This window comes from Manacus candei, unplaced genomic scaffold (genome assembly GCF_025592945.1).
Source record: "Manacus candei isolate 608988 ecotype Guabito, Panama unplaced genomic scaffold, ASM2559294v1 h1tg000067l, whole genome shotgun sequence".
NCBI lineage: Eukaryota > Metazoa > Chordata > Aves > Passeriformes > Pipridae > Manacus > Manacus candei.
The window spans coordinates 13148544-13160363 of record NW_026138115.1 but is presented as its reverse complement, the minus strand read 5'-3'; the positions used below and the strand labels follow the sequence as shown (position 1 = coordinate 13160363).

General features: G+C 40.5%; 1 long non-coding RNA gene across 1 annotated transcript; it reads left to right on the top strand.

Annotated features, from left to right (window-relative positions):
- The first annotated feature begins 4661 nt into the window (after positions 1-4661).
- LOC127479401 (uncharacterized) lies at positions 4662-9224 on the top strand. Its single transcript, XR_007907547.1, has 4 exons — positions 4662-5310; positions 5881-5913; positions 6328-6484; positions 8123-9224. It is a non-coding gene; the product is annotated as an uncharacterized LOC127479401 (long non-coding RNA).
- Positions 9225-11820: the final 2596 nt, after the last annotated feature.

The window sequence follows — 11820 nt, the reverse complement described above, 5'->3', positions numbered from 1 at the left end:
AATGTGAAAATGTGTAAATGATAGCTTGCGAGTTGTTCTGTCAAATGACATGATATTAATAATCTCTACCTTTTTCCCAGTTGACTGGAGCATATAAAAAAGAAGAAGTATAACATATATGTGAGCATTGACTCATTTTAGTGCATGCACTGAGTAGATTTTTGGGGAATAGTATCATCCCTTTTCTTTCCAAACACTGTTAGGAAAATCCTTCATTTCCCTAACGCAAACAAACCAGAGTACACTTTCATAAAGCTTAGGGCACCCAGCAAAATATTTTTTCAATTATGCATTTTACCGGTATAGTTTTTTTCACCTTTTGCCCTTTCTCTGTCACTTTGCTAAGTCAATTTGCTCTTTTGATCATATATCTTTATTTAGACTTTAAACTATGTGAGCAAAGACACTGTGCTGGTTTTATCAATCCACTCCAGCTGTGGATAACAATAACATTTGGTCTATTGTCTTTTACTGGCTGTAAAGTGCTATGTTCAGTGTTTAATAACATACTCACTTATAAATAACATACTTCAGTCAAAAAAAAACCACGGAAGAGATACGCAGATGATTTTTCACAAGCATTTAATCTTTCTTTCATTCTAGTGCAGTTGTATGTAACATGCTTTTAAAGCAGTTCTGTAATCACAAGGATAGGACGTTCCTTATTCTGCCACTGCTGGATGTGTTCATCACTTGATGCTTTCACGAGTCCCAGAGAAAGGTAAAGAATCAATCCCTGTGGTCAGTGAATTTTTTATATGGTTACATGTTTAGGTAGTTTCTTAAAAGAATTAACCCAGGCATTCCACAGTTGCAAATGGAGGCATAATGGTTGGGTCTGTTGCTATCATAGAGGGCAGTAAGTCATGACTGGAGTCTGCTTTGGCTCTTGTTGAGGTTAAAGAACACCGAGTACAGCAGGGCCCATCCCTCAACAATGCCCTTGGGCAGTACAGAGATGTTTGTTATATCACTGGAGTTATTCTATGGAAAAACATTCCATGTCCTTCATTTTTTTTTCACAGTTTAATAGGATTTAGACATACAGTTCTCACTGCTTTTAATGGATATTGCATGTTTAATTTCTGTGCAACCCTAGGAATTAAGAGATATGTTTCTTTAAAGTTTACTTTAATCATATCCTTTTTTTTCCCTCTCAGAAAATACTATTAAAGGTATTTAAGCTGATAACCTTATACTAGTAGGGAGGAACTCTGACCTTATCTACTTTGTGGCAATGACCATGTGTGATTGGCCTCTAACCTGGTTACAAAATTATAAAATGATGTTGTGAAACCACTATTCATTTCCTAATAGTGTCTCTGAAACCAGCTTAAATTCTGAGAGGCTTGGTACTGCATTTTCTTTCTCACAGTTGTAGTGCACAGTATATAGAGTATTGATCCTACTGTAATTTTCTGACACTAAAATATGCTGAATTTCTCATTGCTAACCAATATTTGGAATGAATGATGACTGGTGAAGGATTTTGAATGAATGAATGAATGAATGAATAATGAGTGGATTTACTATTTTTTGTTACATATGCACATTGTCATTATTGGAGCGATGTATGGCATTTTACAATAGATTTAAATATCCTGCATCGGCCTGCTTGAAACCTGGATCTGGATCTTTAAGATATTCTTTATGCAGTCAAATTTAAGATTGAGAACTTTCAAACTGTATAATACTAACCTAAGTTTGCATTCATCTTATTTGAATTACTTAGATTGAACACCTCTCTATCCAGTTGATGAGTACAACAAATAATTTTACTTTATGATTTTGTTATATGACTATACAGTCCCACCTTTTTTTTTTTGGTCACTAATACTGAGATCAGACAAACCTGCTTGCATATTGAAATGATCCCATGCAGTGCAGTTTCTGTTGAGGAATACATGAAGAGAAGTTGGCCCAGTAGCTGACCTGGGTTATTTAGTCAAAGATTACAGTGATGAGTCAATCTGAAGCATATACATCTTCTCAAATAGAGACCATGTTGGATTTTCATAGAGTCATTCATTCAACAAATGTAATGACTCACAACTGTGACTAGTATTCTGACTTACTTATGCATTTAATATGAGACTCATTGGCCTCCACCTTATTTTCTTCTGTCCTGCTACTCATCTCGCATAGAAGGCTTTAAGAGATAAGGCAAAGAGATTAACTATCCAGGCACCCTTCTGATGGTAGATGCCAAATAAGAGCAGAGTTGAAAGAAGACAATAGCTGGCTCGACAGGGACTCTGGAGTCTCCCCACTTAACAACACATGGGTGAGTCATGGTGTGTACAGGTAAAACAGCCCCACCACAATCCTTCTGCACATGCTTAGACCCTGGCCACCACTTCAGCCAAGGTAGATGAGGGCTGGAGTAAAGTGGTAGTTTGCTCTGGTTATGAAGTGAGCTGCAGTTTTGATTTCATGCTTTTGCAGGACAGTGCTTTTCCATAACTGTATTAACAGGGTGCTGGCAGAGTGATCCAAGCCTGGGGTGCTGAGTCCTACAGCTGGAGGGGAGCCACCCATACTACATCATGGCCACAGAATATAATCCTTACGGGAACACTATACTCAAGGGAGGTCCTCCAAAACGAGAGCTCCCAAGGCACAAGCCCACACAATCATTCTCCCTGCTCCCGCAAATCCAGGGACAGGATGTTTTATGTGGACATTGCTGTCCACAATGCCCATGTTGGGGCCTCATACCCAAGAGAAAGTGAGATACTGACAGAATTTCTACATTTCTTAAGTCAGGCACTTGTAAATGTGTTTGGTTTATATAAAGCACACATGTAGAGCAGAACTAAAGGGAAAAAAACTTAAAAGGTGATAAATCCAGTATTGCTGGCTTTGGAAGACTGAGGACAGCTGGAAAATTATTAGAATATTAGGATTGTTACCATACAGTTGCTAAGTAGTCATAGCAAGGAAGAAAATGTAAACCTTTTTGTTACCAGTACCAATTCAGCACAGCAATTGATAGAATGAAATTGTTAAAGTTTCCATAACTTGTAAATTAAGAACCAAAAAGTGTTTCAGTTGTAATTTCCAGTCATCCAACGTTCCTAGACAAAAAGCAAAGGCAAGAGTTTACGATTCTAAGACTACCTTCACACATGGAAGTTATACACCATGGTGTGGACATAAAGTTGCAAAAATGCATATATCCACACAGTTTATTATTCTGTAGGAACACTTTCTAGTGATTCAATGTATCATTATGCATCTCTAAATGCACCCATGTTTAAGGTTGAATTGGTATAAATATCTCCATCTAAAATACATTTTAGAAGTTTGCACCCGTGTTATCATAATTACAGAAAGTTGTAAAAAATTGCATGTGAACCCACATTTATAGAGACAGGAACACTTAAATCAGCATACCAGTCACTGGGTCGTCCCCCAGAAATCAGACAGTTACTTTTAACTGCAAGCCTCCTTTAGGGCAAAAAAAAGGGTGACTTACAGCTTTGCCTAGTCCCTATTGGATGCAATGGGTAAGACCCCGCCTTTAACAGTGCTTTCAGTTACGCTCACTACCACTGACTCATATGAGGTCCAGTGAAAGAAATGCAGCTGATAATGAGAACAAGGAGAAAGTGTGCAAGAAATTTCCTTTATACCTTACCTCGGTAAGTACCCCCACTAAAGTCAGTACCAAGAAGAAAGGTTTAAAAGGTCAGATCAGGTTTAAAAATGCCCCTGCCTTCCCATCACTGCCCTGAACTGCCTTGATATTTGTTTTCTAATGTCTGTGAGTGGGTGTGTTTTGCCTCTGTGACAAAACTGAAATTCAATGAGAGAATTTCCTGGTTAATAGGTACGTTTTTGACATGCAAGGCATATGCATGACCTCAATTCTCCATTTCTTGCCTATTGTGCAAATGAGAGTTTAGCAGCAAAAGGAATTACCACCTCAGCATTATCTAATACTTGTGCATATTGCATGCACACATGCTTGGATAAAAATGTTTAACAGCTGACACAAGTTGAAATAAAACACTTCCCCTCCACCCCAGTAATGCTTCTTTCACACAGTCTTAAAGAATCTCCTGGCAGGAGGACAATCTGATGAAAACTCAGGAGGAGAAAAGGGAAAGGTATGCCAGGAAACACAGCTCGGGTCTGTGCTGATGGTTGGATTCTCGATGAGTTCCGCAAAGAATCCTTCTTAAGGTTCACATAAAACCTGGATACAGAGAGTGGTGACTTTCCAAATGGCTTTGCAGAAGCAAGTAGAAGCAGTGCTCCTCACCTAGTGAAGCTCAGTCCGACTATATGAATGAGGAAATGGTGCCAGAGGAGTTTTATTCGCTGCCGTTAATTTATACTGGAGTGTTAGGCTGACACTGCCACCTCGGTGGGCACCAGCTCCGCGGGCTGGCCTGTCAATGGCATCTGCATGGTGTTTGGCGCTAACTGTGGGATCTGGGAAAAAAACATTTTTTGGAACTACGTCTTTTGTGCCTAAACCGTGAGCGGTCCGGTGTCTGTGCGGGACGGGGAGGCACGGCGTGTCCAGGCGTCGGGGAGCGGCCCGGGATGGCGGGTGGGAGCCGGCCTGGAACCGCCTGCCCGCGCCCCCTGGCGGCCGCGGGGGCGGGCGGGGCTCCCGTGGGCCATGGCAGCGGTACGGGCGTGTTTCGTGGGCAGTGGCAGCGGAACGAGGGAAGCCCCTCACAGCCGCCCATTAGGGGTGGGCTCGTGGCGGGCGGAGCGTCCGCCCGCTCACCTGTGGAGAAGGCGGCTGGTTAAAGCTTAACCCGAGCGGGCTGAGCAGGCGTTTCAGGACAGTCGTCGCAGCCCGCCTGACTCGTCTTGCAGGGAGCACTCAGGTTCTGGAAGCGGCCGCTGCCCGACGAGGCAGGCTCGGTGCTACGGCTGCTGTGGAGAGTCCTCGGCCTCCTCCCCATGTCCGGCGTGTCTCCAAACGGGTCAGGAGCCCGGGCAGCGCCGGGGCTGGCACCGGCCCCTGCACAGCAGCCGTGCCCCAGCGGCCCACCACGGAACAGGTCACCACCTGCTCGAGGGAGGCCCACAGTCCTCCCTGCCTTGTTGGCCTTTGCTGAAATTGAAGTGTCTCTTGGCTCCAAGCCATGTGGAAGCTTTGAAGCATGTGGGTTATGGGCACCGGGTTTGGCCACCCCTTTAGTCGACAGTGTAAGAAACAGCACTCAGTTCAGCACCGCAAGCTGTTCCTCCTACACCAGTCAGATCACGTCCAGTGCTCACACCAGTGTGTGGTGTATATAAAACCTCACGGAAATTAAGAGGTCCTTCTACTGAGAGTCGTAAAAGGTAATCAGTTCCAGTGGGGGTCAAACAACAAAATGCTCCTGGGAATAATTTGGACTTTGTTTCTTCAGTTAAACCAGAATGAATCTACTAGTGATTCATATTTCCATGGTGTAGAGACCTTGTGCATGTGACCATCCTTTGTTCTAAAATTAAGTCTGCCCCTTCTGTCCCTTTATTTTGTAAACCACCAATTCATAAGGATTTAGGGAAGGATAAAAGCTCCTGAAAATTATTATGGTTTCACAGTGTTAAGGAATGAAGGAGGGAACTTTCCTGAGTTTTTTTTAACACAGTCTACTCCTAAATTGTACTCTCAGATTTATCATGAGCTTTGCATGCAGACCAGACCATGAACTAGTTTAACTAGAGTTATTTTGGCATCAGTTTAGCTGCAGCTCTCTGAACTGTCAGGTGGACACACTGAGAAACAAGGTATAAACGCTACATTAGCACATTAACACAGGGTTTTAAAAGTATTTAGTTAACTAAGAGTAGAAAGGGGTCTAGATGAGACAGCACAAGCTTTGTGCATAGACTAATTTTTCCTTTTGTCTGGATTTTGCTGCATAGGAACTCTGCTTAATTCTGGATCAGATGACTGAGGTAAGTATTTGCTTGTCCCACCAAAGGGAGATTTGCCTTTAAATATCTGAAATATCTGTCATAGTATGCTTTCCTCCTATAGTAGTAGTAAAGATAAAAATCCATCTCTATCAGCTGACTTACGTGCTTTTTCCTTCTACACTTAACTGCAATATATTAATTCCTTTGACAGTCAATAACTACGTATTTCAAGAGATAATTATTTCCCCTTATATGAATATGTTCCAAAGCCTTTGCAAAAGGTCTGTGAGAGGAAAAGCTCATTAGTGTGTTTAAACTTCTAAAGAAATTAAGTGTAGAGTGTATAGTAAGATGAAAAAGTATCCAGAAGGAGGGAATGTTACCCATGTAAGTTCAATCATACTAAAATTACTCTTTCATTTATTATAAAACCTGATTATTTTTTCCTAATAGAAAAATACAAATGAGTAAGATCTGCAATTTTTCTAAAGGATTATGGACAGAACCTTTAAAGATTCAGTGGCGCTCAGTATGTCAAAACACTTGAGCAGCTGTAAGATCAGAACTCAAAGGCCGAGCAAGGATGCAGCCACCTAGGAGGCTGATTAAGGTAAAATTAAAAGTGCTTATAGGGGTTCTATCGTAGTTGTTGTTTAAATAATCCTATCTGAACTTAACCATTGTACTAAAAAAATAATCAAGTCTTGCAGGTTACTTGTGCTTATGCAACTGAAAACAAAATCTATCAGTTGAGCCAGGTCCTTGGCTCCACTCCAGTAGTTCAAAACAGGTCTAGAGCCAGCTTAACTGCCCCAGCCATAACTATTTTCACTTTTCCAGAAACAGTTCTGCCAGTCATAGACCTGCTGAGACAGCTTACACTTCCGTACTTCTGAACTTTGACTCCCAGAACATAGGCTAAGAAACAAAAGGCATGGGAAGTATGGACCTGCTCTGCAGTGCCTCTCTGCCTCTGGAATGCTCCCCCTGGACTAGGAGCAGCTGATTAATTCTTTAAACAACAAAACAAACTCCAAGATAATTAAACAAAATGTTCACCATACCTTTTGGGTTCCCTCCCCACACTTTTTAAAAAATTTTTCATCTTTGGAAATAGGATAGAATAAGCATTGAAAAACTATTTAACTGATAGGGTTTGCTTTTCCTTGGTCTTTAGTGAATCATCCAGGGTATCATTTTAGAGTTCCTGTTGCTTGTTTTACACAAACATGCTCTCGAGCTTGTGTCTGGTGAGGAAGTAATGACAATTTGTGGAGTAATAAAAAAGGGCCAACATTTTATAATGTTGAAAACTGTTAATAATCAACATCAAAAGGTTATAATCTGTTGACAGTCATCTCCTTGATTTATACAGCTGGCTGCCCTACTGGCTCTTCTTTCAGGCTAACTGGAAGGTGCTCTGACATATGTGTCTTTAAAGAGTGGTAACTCTGAAAACATACAGGTAGCAGCTATTCAAAACAATGGGTTGAACCTGAAGGCCTGAGCAAGAAATACTCCAGGCAGTACATGCAATTTTCCCAGGTAAATGAATTAAGAGTAAAGGCCTCCAGGAGCAAAAATACCCACCAACCTCAAAACAAAACAGAACAAAAAGACCAACACTCTGTCTAGCAGTTGCCTAGAGCAAGGGGACAGAAATTTTGGTTTTGTGTTCCTGTTGCCTAGAGTAATGTAAAACCTTTACCCTTTTATAACTAGCAACAAATCCTGGGGGTGACTGGGTATTACACTGTGTGAGATGGAAGAAGAAAGAAAATAAAGAAAGAGCCCTTGGGGGCATTGAACGGGCCTGAGGGCCAAGCACAGGGTTTGGGAACAAGAAATTGCTTACTACATGTTTATTTACAAAGACTTTAAAGGAAGGGAGAGAGTTGGTACTGCTCCTTTGTCCTCCTGATACACATACTAATTCAAACTTTCCAATAATAACTTCTAAAGCCAGGAAGAAAATGGTATTTTTCCCTTTTATGACAATCAGATGTTTAATGGGAGGAACACTCAATGTGCATCTAAGAGATAGGTGATGGCAGTTATGAGAACTTCACACCCTCAAACTAAACCTGTTTGGTTGCCAGTATAGTAAGCAGCCTGAACAGTACAGGGATAGGTTTATAGTAATTTAAAGTGTAGTAGGTAACACATAAAAAACCTTTTCTAGAGATACCATAATCTTGTACAGCTTGCTTAGCAAAATAAAATGACGGCTAATGTTCTCCAAACACAGGCTTTCTAGGTTTGACCGAGAAGGGAACAGAACAAGGACACCTGAGAAAGATGCTGACTTCAGCCTGTTTAAACTGTTTCATTGATGTAAGTCCTCTGTTTCTGCAAGTACATGAAACACTGGTCCAAAGAAAGATTTTCATCCATACCCTATTTTGAAAGGTCAGGTAGCAACAGCAATGAACACATGACAGCCAAAAAAATTAAAAGGCAACACAGGTACCTGTTCGAAAGTACTCTTTTCATCATTTCAACACTCACCTTCTCTTAATTTTCTCCATCTCCTTATGATGTTGGGTGAACTTTGTCTCACAAAAAGATAAGAAAAAGATTATGCATCAAATTATTCAGCTGACTCCCAATTCTGACACTCTGCAAGGAAAGTGGTATGTAGATGCTATCTTTACAGGGTGAACTTTACCTTGCCTTTCACCACCCAATTTCAAATAAAATATATTTATAACATTTCTGTTAATGTTGCCCTTTTCAGCTTGTTGCATTTTTTTATATCTTTGAACTTGTTACAGTTTCGTAGAATTTATAGTTCCAGAATAATTTAGATCATTAGGAAAACTAAATTGTTAGTGTTACTTTAAGTGCATCCTTATCAATGAGGAACACAGCTCAGCGCTGAACTGTCATATCCAGCTTAACAGCAGTAGTGTACATCAAAAGTTAGCCTGCTCTGTTATTAAAAGTTTTCGGGGGAGTAAGAAGTCACAGTTCCTTGGGATATTTATAGTATTTAAGAATGCTTTTAAGTAACTTGTAATGGCAGATGCCATAGGGTACTCCGTCGTAAGTGGTTTTCCTGTTCATAACAAGTAATGTATATTATGGAGCGTTTCAAGCCAGGCCCACAGTAAACTTTGTAGAAAAAATAAATTCCATTTGGATCTTGTTAATGCCATGTTGTGTTTTGATTTTTGTTTTGAATACAGCTCTTAAGTGGAATTTTTAGCCCTGAATTTGATAGTATGTACTTCACGATGGACTTCATTGGATTACATTTAAAGCTCCAACACAAGTATCAATGGCACAAGCTGAATGGTGTTACTGTGGGGTAAAAAATTGACTTTTTACAACAGAACTAACCTCTGAATGGCTTGGGTGAGAGGCCTGCATAGTGAGAGTCCTGCTCTTCCAAATGCTGGCTCCTTTCTCCCTTCCACAGACTATCTCCTCCTACCTCTACTACACAGCCTCTCACCAGAAGTGCATTCTCTTCACCCAGGGTATGTAGTTGTGGATTGCTGCCCCTGCAAACATCAAGATGGCTACAGCACATCCTGGCTTGGATTAGAGGAGCAAAAGGGACTTGGAGGGCCATTGGGAACTCAGAAGGACTGGGATACCAGTTCTGAAATCTAAACAAGCTTTAGTCACTGCTCCAGAAAGGTCCCAGACGTGGAGCTAACAGTTGTCAATGTGCTGGAAAGACTGAGTTAGAAATTATTGACCTGTAAGTGATAGGATCAATTCACAACACCACAAATCCTCCTAGAACAGGACCAGGCCACATTCTAACAGAAATTGCCAAATTTGATCAGATTTGATGTTTCATTCAGGCTTCTCCAGACTAGAAAGCCCCACTCCCTTGGAAATGACACAGGTTCTCATATTCCATGTGTGAGCCTATTAGCACCACCACAAGAGTTTTCATCTTCTTTCAAACCACACATTTCTGTCCTGTATGCACCAGTCCCACTTGCTGTCTCTGGTCTTACCTTTGCTTCCAGCCCTTATCCCTTCCAACTGCTGCTCTTTGTCATCCAGTCATAAACAACCCTTTTAACACGTATGCTCAGCTGCCAGCTTGCTTCTCTTCTAGGATGGCTGTGGTTACTGATTATTCAAAGTTACACTGTAATTGGCAAGTAACAACTGATTTCACAGCTGTTTCAGAACTACCAAGAAAATAAATTTGGAACTTCAGGGGCATAGATAAAACTATTCACAGTTGCTGTTAAATAGATTAAAAAATAGGTCAGTCATCTTTCACTTCTACTCTTTCCTCAGCCATGTAACATCACGTGTGAGGATTTTCCTTTTGTAGGTTACACAGCTCCCTTAATCAGCACTTCTTGCCTGTTTAATAAAAATCAAAGAATCTGGACTGGGAGCTTCTCATGTGTTCTCAGTTGAGGCTTCTAGTCCAAACTCCATCTTAAGCACTGTTAGCATGTTCCTCAGTGGGAAGATGTAGCTCTGCTGATTTCTGAGTGGTTTTTTTCCTTGGTTTTCTTTTTTTTTTCATTTTAATACATTTATGTAGAACTAAGTAGATAAGACTCTGTGTCGTGTGCCTCAACACATTACTTGAGTCACTCTGGCTTTGTCAAAGGACTGAATTGACACCCATCTTGGTTCACAGCTCTGCTTGTAGCTGCTGAGTCCTGCCATCGTTCCACAGCCTCTTAACTCAACAACCTGTCCTTTTTCCTGTCAACACAGCTTTTCTCTAAAGAATGCTATTGACCAAACAAATACCTTCAGAGGGGATGAGACTGCTATTGCATGTGTAACTTTTTTAAAAAGTCAGTCATCTCCTGAGTTGATGAGAATTGGGGGAATTCTGTGTTATAAATACACAGATGTTATTAGTACATATATGGCTTGCTTGAAGACAAAGCCATCACTCAGGAGACTTCGGCATATAGAGAGAAATATAAGCAGGAGACATTTAGTTGTGTCCTAGTGAATTATATACCAGATGCAGAGATTGGGGATTATGAGGATTATTTTTGAACAGTTGGGTGTTTAAGTCTTCCACCATTTCTAAATGCTCTAGGTGAAGCAGTGGCTGGAAGAAGAAAAGGCAGATTCTGGTGGCAAGAGAAATCTTTATATTGCTACTAGCCTACAGTTTCAGTTATTGCCTTTAATTATTCTTGAATTGTATCATATTAGGCATGGCTTATTCAGGTGTTTCTCAGGGGCAATGAGTGTTTTGTTTCAGCAAAGCGTAATTGTTACCAAAAGAGTGACTCCTAGGAAGTAACAATTCAGTACAGAAATGTAGATTTCTCATTTAGAGAAAACTGTTTTTAAGATGTGTGGTCACTGAGAGAACAGACTTGGGTTGGTATAAACTAGTTATTAAATAGCTTTCTGATATTAGGCATGGTATAGGTCTGAATGTGATTAAGTTAGCAGGAATTCTGCCACTCTTTGATGACAATGACATTGAGTCCTGAACTGAAAACTAGGAACATCTTAGCAAGAGAGTAGCTATTCTGAATAATTGAAGTAAAATATTAGAAAATTTCAGGGTAAATCAAAAGAGCAGATCTCAGCATGAGTACTTAAAAAGAACTACAGTGGTTGAGATCCAATTCTTAGGCAAAGAGAGAAGCTTAAAAAATCCCTCATGTTGCAGTTTACCATTACTGGTCTTTATTTCGTGGTGATGGCGTGATTAACATCTGACTATGAAGGCAGCTCAACTCCCTTCTAATACTGCTTTAGCTGTTGGTAATACTACCAGCTCTAGCAGAATCTCTAAACCTACTTTTCAGCCTATTAGTACAGGAATAATTTGTTTCTCAGCTGTTACTTTGAAACATATTGATTTTTCAGCCTACACGTTTTTACTTGTTTGTGATCTTATCTTACTCAAATTTCAGAACCACACAATTCACTGCTAAGATAAAGAATGCAAAATTATTCACACAGTTTGGCTTCAGACAAACAAATGCA